Raw genomic sequence first — 17,179 nt, forward strand, 5'->3', positions numbered from 1 at the left:
ACTCTGTTCTAAGTAGTGTACCATGTGATTTCATCTGATCCTCACCAGACTGTTGCTTAGGAGAGAACACTGACAATGAGCATATTCTGACTTTTGTGCTAATATCTACTCCTCTCTGACCTAGCAAGGAAGTCCTCCCTCCCGTTAACCTTGGGGGTGAGCCTATCCCCTTTGTGGATGATCAGCTTTTGAACTTTATTCTCTCTTTTTTTTTAATTTATTTTTTATTGGTGTTCAATTTACTAACATACAGAATAACCCCCAGTGCCCGTCACCCATTCACTCCCACCCCCCGCCCTCCTCCCCTTCCACCACCCCTAGTTCGTTTCCCAGAGTTAGCAGTCTTTACGTTGAACTTTATTCTCAATTAACAAGGGGTCATATAAACTGGTCAGGAAATGACCACATTATTGAGGTGGGGCAAGGGGAACTGGGAGACAGTGAGCTAGGGACTTCTGCAAAGTATGTTTCTCTGCTCAGACATAAAGCCATAGGGAAAGATAGGCTCTCCTCCTCCAAATGTTAACACACGTTACCAGAGTAATAGAAATAATGTTTAATTGGTGCATATTTATCATGATGACTGCCAGATACAACCAAAGCAGGGTCTGGGGCTCCCTGCTGGGCTGCAGATCACTCTGTTAGTGCTGGACTTTGGGGAAGTCCTGGAGCGGGGGGTTATAGCAGCCGATGCTGGGGGTACTCAGCAGGTTCAGAGCAATGGCTACTTATCAACTGGTACCAAAGTATTTTACGATGCTAATAACTGGTTTGGCTATCCTCCAGTTGGCAGGTGTGATGTCTGGAACTGCTCTGTCCACCTCATTACCAGTTGGAGGAAGACCCTCTGGGGTGGCAGAGGGATGGCAAGACAGCTATTGGACCGAGAGGACCCAGACAGTCGCCTCCCTCTAGACTTTTTTCAATGAGTAAATTACAAATTCCCTGTTCATTTCAGCTAGCTTGGTTTGGATCTCAATTACCTGCTGTCAAAAGCATCCACCAAAGCATGAAGTAGCTAGTCCAGGAACTCAGAGCAAGCAAATAGCCACACTAGAATTGAAAGTCAAGCCCCTCTGGCTTCAATGGCCCTGCTTTTTTGTGCTGCACCATGTTGTTCTCAAGAATCAAATGAATATGGAAAAGTTATTTGCCAGCTGTAAAGGTCATATTCAAATTTTAGTTACTAAGACTAAGGTCTCCCAGAAAAATACAAAGAGGACAATGTTACTTTCCTGTATCTCACTGAGAGTCCTCCCCACCCTTACTAGAAGCATCTAGCTTAAGAATGAGACTATCACAGACAAAAGAAAATATATTAAGATACATCAGGAGTTCAGATAATTTTCTAGATGACTGGTAGTACAACTGACCACTGAAATCAAACCAGATGACCAGAAACCTGTTCCAGGAAAGGTCTCTCGCATCCTCGCCATCTTGAGAGCACATGTGAGCACGTTCTGGATTCATCCCAGGAATGTTTTGAACACTATCATCAGCACATCTGCATGATCGCAACACCTCCTAGATGCCTATACAGGGAGAATTCACTTCTTCATCTCATGGTCAAAAGTTAACCACTGTTCCAGGAAAAAGAATAGACTGGAGTTATCATATTTCTTTGCCCAAACAAAAATCCATGTAAGCGAAGCCTATACATTTGCATCTAGTGTAATTAATGGCCTCCGATAGCATTTTCTGGTAATCTAACCTAGACGCCTTTAAAAAATAATTAAGTTGTTAATTTTTTGTAGGTGATGTCAAGTAACATTTCAAAATGAGGAAAACCTTGGCTATTGAAGTTTACCAATATAGATTTGTTTTTGTTTTTGTTTTTTTACATATGTGATAGGAAAATAAAAACAACTGAAAATCTGGCTCTGGTGTAACCAAAAATATAACTCTGGAAAGTGAAGCGATGGGTAAATTATTGCCTTCCTGACCATTTTACCACTTAGAGAATAAAGTCAGTTCATAAATGCTGGTGATACCCAGGTATCTCTTGGGTATGCCTAAATACTTGGAATTTGGGGGGTTACAGCTTTATTTTTAAAAATATTGTATTTATTTATTCATGAGAGAGACAGAGAGAGAGAGAGAGAGAGAGAGAGAGAGGCAGAGACACAGGCAGAGGGAGAAGTAGGCTCCCTGCAGACAGCCCGATGCAGGACTCAATTCCAGGACCCCAGGATCACAATCTGAACCAAAGGCAGATGCTCAACCACTGAGCCACCCAGGCATCCCAAGTTACAGCTCTCTTAGTTTTCAAACGGCATGCTTGGAATTATCATCCAAGGCTTCCCCAGCTATTTCCAAGGATTCTTAAAAGCTTACACATCTCTGGCCATCTCTGGTTCAATTGTTCCCTTCTGCCAAATTCTTAATTTCTGGTTCAGTCTCTCATCTGTAACAGATAGAGCCCCTGCTCACGTAACATTGCCTCATGCTTCATCATTAACACACCTCCAAGGCACCACTAATGAAGCTATGCATCCAAGTTTACTGACCATCTCCACACTTGAGGAGAGAATTAGTATACAAAAATGTCCACCACTACCTTCAACCTGTATTTTGAGAATAACACTCTCTGGAATCTAAGGCAATCTGATACCTCTGGAATCAGGTATGTCCAGCTTTCCCAGCCTTTCTGCCTGCATCAGGGTCTACCCTACTTTCATTTGTGGGAGAGAACACCCTTTATAAATATTCTACCCTAGTCCAAGAATGTTCCACTTACTACCTACTAGAGTCAGTTTCCCTCTGGGACTCATTAGACACCCTGAGACACAAAAACACATTTCCAAAGTCTGAGCTGTGGTGGAAGCAGTGAGATAGTTGTTAATGGCTATAGTGGGACAAGATGGCTGTTGGCATGATGAATGCAGCCTCTGTGGAAGTGTCTGGGCCTCAATCTAAGAGTGACTATAAAGTGTTAGGAAGCTCTATATGATATCCTACAGCTCAGAGCATTCTCAGTGGAGGAAAGGTAAACATGAGAGTTCAGACCTCATCAGAGGTGTAGTTCAGCCCAGTGGATAGAAGACAAGTTCACTGGCTTGCCCCAGCTGGAGCTGGTATGTTGTCACTGGGTAAGCAGAAAGCAACACTTTGGAGTGCAGGTGGCAGCATGGGATCAGCAACTGGTGGCGTGGGTGAGCAGAGGGAGTGGGGCTTCAAAGGGAGTCCTAGTCTAGGCTGTGGGTGAGCTGGGGTTGGGAGGTCTGCAGAGGAAATCAGGGTGCAGATGTGGGCAGGAGGCCCTGCAGGTGCTGGTTTCCATGCTGAGAGGCAGGAAGCTCATTACCTACATTTCTGAACATCTGTCTGAAATAATTTTCCCTTTGCCTGAAAAACTTCGATGAACATTTCTTAGTTCAGGTCTGCTGGTGGCAGATTTTTCTCAGACTTTTTTATCTGGAAATTATAATTGGCCTTCATCTTTGAAGAATATGCTTGCTTTTACAGATATCTAGGTTGGCAACTTGTTCTCATAGTACTTTAAAAATGCTCTATTCCTTTGTTTTATGATTGCCAAAGTATCTCTTGGGAACCAATTTGTCATTCTTCTTGCTGTTCTTTGGAAGTAGTGCCTATTTTTCCAGCTTCCCTTTCTTCCCTCTTCCTTCTTTCTTTCCCCGGTTTTTAAAGATTCCCACTTTGTTGTTTTTAGCAGTCCCACTATGATAGGCCCAAATGTGGTTTCCTTTGTATGCATCCCATCTGGCACTTGGAGAGATTTTTGAATTTGTGGCTGAATGTATTTTATCACTTCTGGAAAATCCTTGGCCATTATCTCTTCAAATACCCCATTTCTTTTTTTGCTTTGCACTCATCTCAGGAGCCCAGCTGTGCTCATGTTAGGCCTTTTTACCATACTGCATCTGTACCTTCATCATGTCCCATATGTTCAGTCTATTTTCTCAAACATATTAATTACACTTAACATGGAAGCTATGCCTCATAATTTCAATAATTGGGCCATCCAGGGATCTCTTTCTATTGTCTGTTTTTTCCTCTTTTTGGTCTTATTTCTTGATATGCTCAGAATGTTTTTTATTTTTACATATTTTTAAACATTTTATTTACTTATTTATGAGAGACACACAGAGAGAGGCAGAGACACAGGCAGAGGGAGAGAAGCAGGTTCCCTGTGGGGAGCCTGATGTGGGACTCGATCCCAGGACCCCAGGATCACAACCTGAGCCAAAGGCAGACGCTCAGCCACTGAGCCACCCAGGTACCCATCAGAAAGTTTTTTAAATTAAATGCTAGGCCTAGTGTATAAAAAAAATTGCGGAGGCTTTGGAAGATATCATATTCCTCCAGAGAAGGATTTACAGTACTCTCTATGGCAGGTGGAAGGTTCAGCTTTGGGAAAACAGAAGCAAGTAAAGCAGACAAAATTCCTGGCTAAGTGGAGTGTACCTCCAGTGGGAACACTCCATAACAACAAATGAATAAATAATAATAGAGCAAGCAGTGATAATAGATATCAAGTGAACCAAGCAAGGGGATAGAGGTTAAATGGTGGTGCATTTAGACAGTCATCAGAGGCAGCATTTGAACTAAGGCTGAATACAATGAAGGAGATAGAAATGAAAATATTTAGGGAAAAGGTGATCCAGGCAGAGGGAAAAACAAATACAAAGGCCCTCAGGCAGTGGAGCGTTGGACTTGTTAAAGGAATGGCTATTTGCATTCATATTAAAAAAAAAAAAAAAAGGAATGGCTACCATGGAGTGATCAGTGGAGATACTGACAGGCGTGAAAAGGGGCTGGATACAAGGACTCTGGAGCCACCAGGAAGGACTTTGGATTTTATTCTATGTGGGATGGATAACCATGAAGGGTTTGGGGGAAAGGGATGATGTGATCTGATTTCGATTTCAAAGGATCATTGTGCCTGGGGTGTTTGGAACAGACAGAAAGCAGCAGAGCAAGGGTGTTGGGAAGGAGAGAGTCAGGGGCTGAAAGTGTAGGTATCTACGCCACTTCTGGTTGGTGCCTTGGGCTGGACAGGGACTGGTGGATGTCAGGAGGAGAAGTTGAACTTTGGACACATTTTTGAAGATAGATGCTAATGATGGCTTTGGTAGAGGCTCTGCAGAGATGGGCTCCCTGTTACTTGCACCAGCCCATCCAAAATAAATATTCATTTTATGCACTTAGTTTTATAGTCTTTCTCTCAAAGGGAACCCTCTCCCTACACAAATGTGTGAGATTTATTTCCACAAAACCTGACCCTGTCCCTGGGGTCTGAGAGAAAAACAAAGTGAAAAGTGACAGCTCCTAGGTTCAGGCCAGAGCAACAAGAGGTGTGGGAGTACCATTTGTGAGCTACAGGACTCTGGGAAAAGAACAGTTTGGAGGTGATCTAGAATTCTATTCTGGACCTACTCAGTAAAGTCTACATTCCTCCTGCTGGTATTCAAGACCTCATCCCACTACATGGGCTCCTCTCCCACAGCAACCTGGGAAAATTTTCAGGGGACAATGTCTTTTCTTCTACTCTTACTCTTTTTTTTTCTTATGTTTTGGAAATCTTAGTCATTCTTCAAAGTTTACTTCAAATAAAAGTTTTTCTTTTCTGTTTTTAAAAAGATTTTATTTACTTATTCATGAGAGACACATAGAGAGAGGCAGAGACACATGCAGAGGGAGAAACAGGCTCTCCAAGGGAAGCCCAATGCAGGACTCAATCCCAGGACCCCAGGATCATGACCTGAGCTGAAGGCAGACGCTCAGCCACTGAGCCACCCAGGCATTCCAAACATAAGCTTTTCCCTAAGCGTTGACTTTCTCCTCATGTTGTAAGGAAGGAAAACCAGAATCCCACAGCAGGCCACAGTATTTTTTTTTTCTTCAATTAACTGTGAACGTTTTAGACAGAGTAAGCATTCTCCTGTTTGCCTGCTCATCCCTCTTGTCTTGGTCATGATCACACATTTGTGTTACCTGGTTTGGTCCTGTAGCCATGTGAGTTTATGACTCATGACCTCCTCAGATCATCTCACCTGTGTCTCTTGTGTAGAAGTTACACACTGAGTGCTTTATAAACATCTCATAAGCTCATGGAAGGCAAAAATGCTGCGTTTTCCACATAGATGCATTTGCCACGGACAGGGATTCTGTTGGTCCAGCTTTACGTATTTTCATCATATTCTGTTATTATTTCCCTCTTTTGTTCTTTTCTTCTGTAGTCAACATTTTTTTTTTCTCCAATGGAAAATTTAAGACTGGTAGGAAAGAAGGCAAAGGTAGAGGAAAAGACTGTGACCCAACCTGACTACTGATTTTATCTGACCTGATTTCAAACTGCTCTCTGAGTTTATTTTGTGATGGAGCAAATAGTTCATATTCATATGACCAAGAATAGAAGGTAAACTATATCTTCTACGAGACTGGGGCTAGGTGAAATACGTCAGTTTATTTTGCATTAGAAATGATGAAGGATTAAATAAGTATTCGAATCATGAAATATTTGAACAGTTTTTAGTAATAAAATCCACCTCCCCCCCACCCTGGGGCGCTTGGCTGGTTCAGTCAGAGGAGGATGCAACTCTTGATCTTGGGGTTGTGAGTTTGAGCCCCACGTTGGGTGTAGGGATTACTTAAAAATAAAATCTTTAAAAAAATAAAACCCATACCCAAGTTCACCTCTGAGGTCAGCCGCTAAGGGGGACAAGAGTGAAGTCAATCTACCTTTTATCAATAATGTTTTGAACCTATTTGCAGTTGACAAATACAGGCAGGCAGCAAAGTCCATGAGCGGCTTTCACAGAGAAGGGCTGGGGGAAGCCAGATGACTCACTGTTTGTTTGATTTAGCAGTTGGAATAAATACCCTCGCTAGTTTGTTTTGTTCCCACTCAATTCCCAACTTCCCATTTCCTTTTCTAATGAAAAATCAAGTCTGAAACATTGCTCATCAAACTGCCTTCATGTGTCAAAATTTCATAACATAGGCCTGACCGATGAAGTCCCTTGAATGCTGGCTATTTGCTGAGTTACCTCTGGGAATCAGTGGGGAGAAGAGCGAAAAATGCACATGAATATTCATGGACAAAACAGACCCTTTCTTTTCAGTGTGCTCTAAAACCAGAGGGAGGCTCTAACAGTGACGCTTCGATTTTCCTCCTGTCTCTTTTCAGAGTTCTTTTCAGAAATTCTCTCCAAGGAAGGGTTTTCAGGGATCCAGATGAAAAGCAGGATGTAAACACAAGGTGTCCAGCTCATCTCTGATCTGTGCCTCAGGGAGAAGGAGGCTTATTCTGAAGGCTTCGCCGTACAAAGAAGAGGAGCCTTCTAACCCGACATACCCTGCCTGCATAGCTGCCTGTAGGGTGATGGCTGCACTTTTAAATAGAGTATCTGGGCTCTCTGCTGCTTGTAGCCTTGGCCAGGTGCACAGAAGGTGCCATCTGTCTCTGCCCAATAGCTCTGACCTCTATAACTTTGTCAGAAGGCTCATAGGTCTTTCTAGATGTTTCCCCAGAGCTCTCATTCCAGGCACTGAAGATAGATATCTGGAAGGAATCTTTTCAATGCCTCCATGGCCAAAGGGCAATATAGTAGCTGTGACAAAGCCATTACTCATATTTCACCTCATGCAGAATGGAGGGAGCCTCTTTCCAGCTCGAAGGGCTGCCATCTTGGGCAGGAAGAGGGCAGCCAGTAGGATGCTTCTCCATGAGGTCCACCTGGCTTTCCTCCCTGGGGTGCAGAGGACCAACCACAGCCACCAAGGCACAGAGCACCCCCAAGAAGCTGTTGATGTGGAACACACCTGCCCCTCAGGGCAGACTTAGAGAGTGCAATGATGGGGTCAGGGCCCAAGGGTGAAGCTGACTATACTGCAATTTTCTGTTCCCACTGGGCTGGAATGCTTCCCATTTCCAAGGGGGGAGCCATAAGGGCTGAGGAAGGATTTTCTCTCCGTCATATGCAGGAGGCTGCATGTCTTATGCACTTCTTTCCTGAAGTTAAAAAAAAAAAAAGTGTGTGTGTATACACCATACATGCAGATATACACATATATATTGAAATATATAGTATATATTGGACACTGACCATAGATGTTACCTATATATTTTTTAAAGATTTTATTTATTTATTCATGAGAGACACACAGAGAGGGAGAGGCAGAGACAAAGGCAGAGGGAGAAGCAGGCTCCATCCAGGGAGCCCAACGTGGGACTCGATCCCGGGACTCCAGGATCATACCCTGGGCTGCAGGCGGTGCTAAACCACTGCACCACCAGGGCTGCCCGATGTTACCTATATTAAACAGATTATGCATTGTACAAATATATGTCTTATACAGACAGGTGCGTATGTGTGTGTATTTGGAAGATCTTGATTTGCCTTCCTGTCCATGGTCAGACAAGTAGTTAATCTTCCTTTCTTCAATAGACAATGGGGGGGGGGTGGCACCTGAGTGGCTCAGTTGGTTGAGTGTCTGCCTTCAGCTCAGGTCATGATCCCAGGGTCCTGGGATGGAGCCCTGAGTCCCTGCTCCTTGGGGGAGCCTGCTTCTCTCTCTCCCTCTGCATGCCACTCCCCTGCTTGTGCTCTCTCTGTCAAATAATTAAAAAAAAAAAAAAGACAATAGAGTAATCAAATCAAACAGGATGATGTATCAAGATCCAGCTCAGCCTTTCTCAACTGTAATTCTGTTGGGAGAATTTTCCCTACTATCCTAAGAACTCCGCTCTATGCAGATCTGGTGGTGCTAGTTATGGCTCATCTTGTCTCTAAGCATCCAGAACGGTATGAGCTGTGTGCCATTCTGAGTACCACCCCATTCCTGTCCTTTACCAGAAGTCTGGACCCTGGAGAGTGATGAGGTGCTTTTTCCTCGCTTAGAGGGTACACGTAGACAGCACGGTGGGAAAGAGGCAAAAGAATATGTCCCCACTGCATCGCTGAAGCTGTCTTGACAGTTGCTTTCCTTCTCCACCCCCAGGGCTGCGGGAAGACTTGCCACTCAGACAGTTAGGCACCAGAATGGAGGTGCATCTGTAACATGTGAAGGTGCATTTTGGAAGCATTCCAATCGGGCTAAGAGTAAAGTGTGTCAGATTCATTGGCTCGCCTAGGGAGAAAACCATCCATTTATACGGTAACATAAAACATATTTCACTTGGTAACAGGAGCAAATGCTGCATATGCAGTCAAAACAATCTAATAATAAAGATCTGAAGGACTGCTTTAAACTCTGCTGTATTATTAATGCCTCAAGGGAGTAACGCTTTTCTTCGTTTTATGCACCTGCCTCTTGGCAGCCCTGCCTGGCAGTTGAGAGGACTGAACTAACGTTTATCATAAGTAAAAAGCTAATTCCTTCCACACAGATTATGCAGCCATCAAGTACCAGGTGCTATAGATTAAATGGCATCATACAAATAATGGTAGCTTAGAACGAATTATGATGGTGATAATAACACTCATAGTTGTTGTTTGCCCCTAATAGCTGTTGCTTGTAATGCATTTAGAGCTTCTGGCTCCCTCTCTCAGCCAAATGGAATTCACCTTGGCCTCAGTGGGGTACATGAATCAAAAAGGGTACACAAGACACAAAATCCCTCGGTCTCCAGAACAAGAAGACATTTTTCTGGTCAAGTGTGGAAGAACAGATTTTTTTTAAATTTATTTTTCTTTCTTTATTTATTTACTTATTCATTCATTTTTTAAAATAGGTTTTATTTACTCATGAGAGACACAGAAAGAGGCAGAGACATAGAGGGAGAAAAGCAGGGTCCCTGCACGGAGCCTAATGCAGGGCTCAATCCCAGGGACCCCAAAATCATCACCTGAGTTGAAGGCAGATGCTTAACCGACTGAGCCACCCAGGTGACCCAGAATAGATTTCTTTTTTTTTAAAGCTAGATGCAGAGACTTTGTGAAACCAAGAGAGGTACTTCTGTCAGGTACTTGCTACCAAGAGTGCAGGCAGCCCTAAGCAATAATGTCAAAATGATAAATAAGAAAATTGGTCTGTAAGACTCCAAGGTCTAGGAGATCAAAGACAAAGTCCGCTTTCCTGCCTCCCTGAAGAAGAGCCACAAGAAACGATTGCTTTGTGGGAAGGTAAATAGACTCTTATTTGGGCAGACACTGTGTTAAATCAAGTTGTGTTCAAACGTCCTTAGTTTTAACCAAGAAAATCAAATTCAGGAACTCTGTTCCACTTCCTTTATGGTGCTCTCACGTCTCCTGCAGCTCCAGGAGAAAGGCCTGCACCTCAGCAGTGCATTTACTATCTTTTTTATTTCCTCCTCCTCCTTTTCTCCTTCTCCTCCTCCATTTCTCCTCCTCCTCCTCCTCCTTCTAAACCCTCGATTCCAAAGCTTTGCTAGCTAGGATGCTGCTTATCATTTTCTTGGCTTGGTAGATTTTCACCAGTATTGAAAAAAAAAAAAAAAAGCCACTCACTGGGAGAGAATTTTTCCCTTGGATTCTAAAACTGTCAGAGAAGTCCCACATTGCACTGCATTATTCGCCACAAAGTAGAGATGAGGGCTCTGGGTAAACAGGGCAAGGGAGTCTCTCCCATGAGAAGCTGACCCCTCCCTTTAGAAATCAGACCACTGTATATTTTGTGTACAATTCCAGGGACAGCCCGTTTTGTCCCATAGGGATGGGCACTTTGTCCTTTAAAAAACCACACTCCTGAATGTTTTCTGTTATTCTCTGGACAGTACCTATGCCCTTAAGGAGAGTGTGGCAGATTCTATTTTCCAAAGATGACCACAAATATGTTTCTGGCAGTGCCAACTAGACTTTGGCTCTCCCACTTCAAGGACTAGAGGTCATGCCTCCGTTTCTTCACCAACCTCGAGTCCAGCCATGGGGATTCTGGGTGGCTCAGCAGTTGAGAGTCTGCCTTCGGCTCAGGGTGTGATCCCAGAGTCCTGGGATCCAGTCCTTTATTGGGCTCCCCACAGGGAGCCTGCTTTCTCCCTCTGCCTGTGTCTCTGTCTCTCTCTCTGTGTCTCTCATGAGTAAAAAAATAAAATCTTAAAAAAAAAGGAAGTTCCAGCCATGGTCCTTAAGTGCTCCTTTCCTGCCTCTTGGAATCCAGCTGCCATGTGTGCCCACTCTGAGGCCAGCACGTTGTGAAAGGCCCTATGTCATGTGATGAGGCCCTGGAGGTTAAGACTTCATGAGGGAGGGAGAGAGAGAGAGAGAGAGAGAGAGAGAACAAGGAGCCAGATGTGCCAGGTAAGGAACCATCCTGGGTGACCAGCACAGGCCAGCCTCCGGATGATTCAGCTGCTATCTAATAGCCACTGCATAAGAGACCAGTCAGCCCCCAGAATCAGGATAATAATAAATGGCTGTTCCAAGCTACTAATATTTGGGTCTGGTTAGATGTGGCAATAGATATCTGCAACAGATAGGTAATTTGCCAATTTGGGTGTCCCTTAAAATGGAGTGGATGAGGTAGATGTTTTTAAAAAATAATGAATTTATGATAATAATGACTACTGTATCAGCTAGAATTATTTTTTAAAGATTTTTACTTATTTATTCATGAGAGACACACAGAGAGAGACAGAGACACAGGCAGAGGGAGAAGCAGGCTCCATGCAGGGAGCCCAACGTGGGACTCGATCCCAGAACCCCAGGATCATGGCCTGAGCCAAAGGCAGATGCTCAGCCGCTGAGCCACCCAGGTGCCCCTCAGCTACAATTCTTTATAACGAGCAGCAGAAGCTAATTCTGGTGGAGTCATGCAGACAAGTTTTTTGAAAGGAGAGTGGATAACGTGTGGATCATAGGAAGGCCTCCAGATACTAGTTCCAGGCTAAGCAGGAAGAAAGCACAATAGAACTACAGCCCCAAACCATCATCACAGAAGTGACGGAGAGTTCACAGATTGAGCATTGCTAGTTCCCACAGCAGGGTCTTGGCAGGGGTGGCCCTGGTGGCAGAATGGAGGCACGGGCCTCTGCCCTTGCTGTGAGGTGGGTGGGCAAGTGAGTATCCAGCATTTTCAGACTCAATATTGAGAGGTAATCTTTGTCCCCATGAAAGTGATAAAGGTGAGGATGACTCCTCCAGGGACAGAAATCTAGAAGTAGTGAGAAAATGAACAGCAAGAGTCTACCACTGCTACCAGGAAACCAAACGTGTGTATGTGAGGGTCTACATATGTATGTGTGTGCGTGGGGGTATATCTACGTACGTCTGTGTGTATACGTGTGTATACCCGTGCATGTACATTTATGTGGGTATATAAGTATTTTTTTGCATTATGCAATTTCTGCTTCACTACAGTATTTGTCTTCCTAATCAACACAGCATTCTACAGAATTCACACTAAAATTAGCATTTACCCTTAAACCAGCAGGGCTTCTGGGAAAACAACAGTGGAAGTGTACCTCCTAAAAATCTACAAAAATTTGTAGCCAGGGCATCAACAAAAAAAATCTTAATAAAAACATTAGCACAGTGAAAACATGACATTCCTAACACAGAGATACTAAGTAAACCTAAAATTTTTACTTAAAATAATTAGGGGCACCTGGGTGGCTCAGCGGTTGAGCCACCTGGGCGTGATCCTGGGGTCCTGGGATCTAGTTCCACATCGGGCTTCCTGCAGGGAGCCTGCTTTTCCCTCTGCCTGTGTCTCTGCCTCTCTCTCTGTGTATCTTATGAATGAAGAAGCAAAATATTTTTTAAAAAATTAGGAAGTGAACCCATCTTGATGGGGGTTGGGTATAAAAGGAAATGTGGAGCTGCTGAGTTATGGTGTGGCAGCAACATTCCCAAAGATTGTGGGAAACCATGTGGTGAATACTTTCTGAGAGCAGTGAGTTGCTCTGAGCCAAAAAAATAACAAGCAACTAGTCATCATGGACAGTACTGTGTTCCTTACATTTGTCATGTTCAGCTGTGTAGACACACCCCACGGTCAGCTGCTGTTACTCACTTGGGAAGCATTAGCAGGCCGGGGAAGCTCCTCAGGACCTCCATGTTACACTGCCATTATTCCACGATGTAGCAATCACATATGAGTGAAGTCATGCTTATAAAAGCATGAGTGCAGCAGAGCAGAATGTTCTGTGCGTGTATGTGCATGCACGTGTGTGTGTACGTGCATGTATCAGTTCAGACAACCTTTGCAAGCGAGGTGTTATTCTCATTCCATAAGTGAGGGATTGGGGGCTCACAGAATAACAAGTCTGATCTAGTTCAAACAGATATTCAGATGAGATCTGAAACTTGGGCTGTTAGGCTTTCAGATCAACGCTCTTTACCCCCGTCTTGTCATTTACAAGGCAACCAGCTTTCATATTTATTTTATTGTATTTTAAATTCTAGTATAGCTAATCTACAGTGTTATATGAGTCTCAGGTGCACAGTATAGTGATTCAACATTCCTATACATAACTCAGTGCTCACCAAAGTAAGTGCACTCTTAATCCCCATCATCTCTTTCGCCCACCTACCCCCTCCCTGGTGACCACTAGTTTGTTCTCTAGTGTTAAGAGTCTGCTTCTTGGTTTGGCTCTCTCTCTCTTTTTTCCCCTTTGCTTGTTTTGTTTCTTAAATGCCACATATAAGTGAAATCATATGGCATTTGTCTTTCTCTGTCTTATTTTGCTTAGCATTATACTCTGTAGCTTCATCCATGTTGTTACAAATGGCAAGATTTCATTCTTTTTTTATGGCTGAATAATATTGTATATCCATACCACCTCTTCTCTATCCATTCATCTATTGACGGACTTAGGCTGCTTCCATTTCTTGGCTATTCTAAATACTATTACTATAAATATAGGGGTGTATGTATCCCTTTGAATTAGTGTTGTTGTACTTGGGGAGCAAATACTCACTGTTGCAATTATATCTTTTCAACTCTTTGAGGAACCTCCATAGTGTTTTCTACAGTGGCTGCACCAGTGTGTATTCCATTGTTCACCATTGTGCACCATTGTTCAGTTCATCACCTGTTGTTGATTTTAGCCATTCTGACACATGTGAGGTAATATATCATTGTAGTTTTGATTTGCATTTCCCTGATGATGAGTAATGATGGGCATCTTTTCATGTGACTTGGCCATCTGGATGTCTTCTTGGGAGAAATGTCTGTTCATGTCTTCTGCCTATTTTTAATTGGATTAAATATTTTGGGGGCTGTTGAGTTGTATCAATTCTTTATGTATTTTGGATACTAACCCTTTATTGGATATGTCATTTGCAAATGTCTTCTCCCATTCTGTAGGCTGCCTGTTAGTTTTTAAGATTGTTTTCCTTTGCTGTGTAGAGCTTTTTGTTTGGATGTAATCCCAATGGTTTATTTTTGCTTTTATTCCCCTTGCTCAGGAAACATGCCTAGAAAAATGTTGCTATAGTTGATGTTAAAGAAATTACTGCCTATGCTCTCTTCTAGGAGTTTTATGGTTTCAGTCTTTAATTCATGTTGAGTTTATTTTTGTGTATGGTGCAAGAAAGTGGTCCAGTTCATTGTTTTTCATGTAGTTGTCCAGTTTTCCCAACACCATTTGTTAAAGAGACAGTCTTTTTTTCCATTGTATATTTTTTCCTTCTTGTCAATGATTAATTGACCATATAATTGTGGGTTTACTTCTGGGTTTTCTATTATGTTTTATTGATCTGTGTGTCTATTTTTGTACTGGTACCATACTGTTTTGATTACCACAGTTTTGTAATATAAGTTGAAGTCCAGAATTGTGATGCCTCCAATTTTGGTTTTCTTCTTCAAAATTGCCTTGGCTACTCAGGGTCTTTTGTGGTTCCACATAAATTTTAGGAGTTTTTGTTCTATTTCTATGAAAAAATGTTGTTGGCCTTTTGAAAAAATGTTGTTGGATTGCATTAAATCTGTAGAATAGCTTCCACTTTCAGAAATTTAGACCTGTATCTTCAAGTTGATAAGCAGACATGACCCTTGTGAGACTGGGCAACTGTGTCTTTCAAACTAAAGATTGTTCAAGTTGATTTTTCTCCAAGATGAAGACCTGGGTCCTTGGACCCTGCAATGCATCCTCAGCCTATTCAAATCTGCTTCCAGAAGTCCATGAAGCCAGCAGGTGACTTTCCTTTTTTTCTGCTTTCACTCAGGAGTTAGCATTCAGGTGATTGATTTAGAAGTACAACTGTATTTTCCAAGGGGATTTTCCTCTTTGAACACTATGACATTTTTCCTTGCAGAACTAAGATTTCTCACTTCTCACAGATATCAAAGGGAGAGAAAATGTTTCCAATGTAACACAGATGTCTGCTAATTTCTTTGCCTGTTTCTAACTTTTGCATAAATTCAAAATTCGCTGGGGACCTGCGAAAGAGTGGATCTCCTAAGGCCAAAGGACTCCACCAAATACAGCGCAGCTGATAAAACTTCAAGGATGCAATGCATCAAATCAAGAATAAGAGGTGAAAAGGACACAAGCTGGCAATCAGATTCCAAATCCTTTGAGAACATTAAGCTCCTGGCCAGGTCTGCACTTAAAGAGAACTGTTAACCCATACTTCCTGGCAATAGCTATAAGCTGAGATATTCACAGGAGGGGATGTGGGATATCACCACTGAATAACCCCACCACCGCCATTTAGCAAATAGGAGTGATGAATCATTTAGTGCATTACTTCTGCACTGCACTGAACAATCCTCTCAGTGATTCCCAGAATTGACACACTTTCTCAACACTTAACTTGGAAGCTCTTAGAGCTGTGGTTTTCATCATTCTCACCCCAAGGGCTTGTTAAAACAAGATCATGGCCTCACCCCACAATCTTGGGGTGATCAACAGACCTATAATTCTGTAGGTCTGGGGTACACCTGGAGAATTTGCATTTCTAAAAGTTCCCAGGTGATACTTTGAAGACTACTGTCCTAGAGGAAGCTGGGTGCCAGGAAGAATCCAGCCTCACTTTGTTCCAAGTGACAACTGCAAGGTTATTGTTTTTTAAACTTCTTAGAAATCAGTGGATTTTCAAAGAAATTATGTCTTTCAAATGTCATCCATATTTCTTTGCATGTAAGCTGTCTGTGCCTTAAAGTTCTTTTGATTTTGATTATTTCAAAAGAGGGAGAAAGAACAGATCTATTTCCAGAGACTCAGAAAAATACTTTTTCTGCCACTGTGTGTGCTAATAGGGACAACATGTTTTCAATTGTGTGTGTATATTTCACTGAGTAAATTTTACTGGTGTACACTATATTTTCATGTATATAAAATCATGAATAGAAGTATCTTATAAGGGATCCCTGGGTGGCGCAGTGGTTTGGCGCCTGCCTTTGGCCCAGGGCACGATCCTGGAGACCCGGGATTGAATCCCACGTCGGGCTCCTGGTGCATGGAGCCTGCTTTCTGCCCCCCGCCTCTCTCTCTCTCTCTGTGACTATCATAAATAAATAAAAATTAAAAAAAAAAAGAAGTATCTTATAAGAATTCTAAAAAGTATTTTTGCTTTTCTATCCTTTTATTCCCTCAAGTATTTCATTTTTAAAAGATTTATTTATTTGTGTATTTATTTATTTATGAGAGAGAGAGAGAGAGCATGCACATAAGCAGGGAGAGGGATAGAGGGAGAGGGAAAGAATCTCCAGGAGACTCTCCACAGAGCATGGAGCCAGATGTGCGGCTCGAGCTCATGATCCTGAGATCATGACCTGAACCAAAATCAAGAGTCAAAAGCTTAACTGACTGAACCTACCCAGGTGTCTTTCAAGTATTTTAAAGGAAGTATCAGGGGCCTCTGGGTGGTTCAGTCAATTAAGCATCTGCCTTGGCTCAGGTCATGATCTAAGGATCCTGGGATGTGGGGGCTCCCTCCTCTGCAAGGAATCTGCTTCTCCCTCTCCCTCTGCCTGCTGCTTCCTTTGCTGATTCTCAATCTCTCTCTCTCTCTCTCTCTCTCTGTCAAAATAAAATAAATCATTTTTTAAAAAGAAGGTATCAGACATCTTATCATTTCACTCCACAAACTTCAGGATATATCTTTAAAAACTAAGGATTTTTTAAATGGAATTATTATAATAAACATTTTATTTATTTATTCATGAGAGACACAGAGAGAGATAGGGAGGCAGAGGCATAGGCAAAGGGAGAAGGAGGCTCCGTTCAGGGATCCCGATGTGGGACTCGATCCCGAGACCCCAGGATCACGCCCTGGGCCGAAAGCAGGCTCTAAACTGCTGAACCACC

The sequence above is a fragment of the Canis aureus genome, chromosome 10 (genome assembly GCF_053574225.1).
Source record: "Canis aureus isolate CA01 chromosome 10, VMU_Caureus_v.1.0, whole genome shotgun sequence".
NCBI lineage: Eukaryota > Metazoa > Chordata > Mammalia > Carnivora > Canidae > Canis > Canis aureus.